We start from the raw sequence: 847 nt of genomic DNA on the forward strand, positions 1-847 counted from the left end.
TTTCTAGGTCAACAAATGCACAGAAAACTTTTTTTCCTACTCTCAAACTTTTTTCTGTTATTTGCCGTAAGCTAAATATTTAATCCGTACATGACCTTCCTGACATAAACCCACTTTGGACTTCCCAAATCTTTGTTTCGATTATTTTCATTACCCTACGAATAAGTATTTTTGAATATATTTTACTTACAGTGCTTAAACATTGATTATTTTATTTCGTAATTCTCAATTTTAACGTGAAAATTTCAATTTTAGCGTGAAGTTTCCAATTTAATGGAGGGTCTCGAGTTTAAGGGTTCTAAAATCTAAGGGGCTCAAATCACCAGGATCGCTCTTTGGAGACACCTGGCTTAGGAAAGAGTGGTCCTACGTCGACACAGTAAACAGGTTTTAATGGCGCTTTAATACCTTTGGTTAGGTACCGCGATCCTTTATCTACAATTCTATGTCGTTCGGAGCAGTGTGGAGTAATTTTTACGGTCGCAATGCAGCGCAACGCGAAGAAGTCGATTTTTGCTATTTCTCAAAATGGCGGTCCTAGGCCGGCACCCCCTGGCCCTGACCCCCCAATGCGCTTCAAACCGCAAAGGGATCATGCTTTGGTTTCTTACTTTCTTACGTTTGAAATTGCGTCCCATGGATGCAAGAAAATAGAATAAGCGAAAATTCAGTGAGAAAACACAGAGAATAAAAGGGCACCTACTAGAGATAACCAGAAAAGCAAAATGCAACATTGAATACACAACAAAATAACATAGAAATAACAGCAAAAGCAAGAACAAAAAAGGTGCCGACTTAGGACCACCTGTTTGGTACCGACTCAAAACAACTACGAATGCTTATACAT

The sequence above is a fragment of the Belonocnema kinseyi genome, chromosome 9 (assembly GCF_010883055.1).
Source record: "Belonocnema kinseyi isolate 2016_QV_RU_SX_M_011 chromosome 9, B_treatae_v1, whole genome shotgun sequence".
NCBI lineage: Eukaryota > Metazoa > Arthropoda > Insecta > Hymenoptera > Cynipidae > Belonocnema > Belonocnema kinseyi.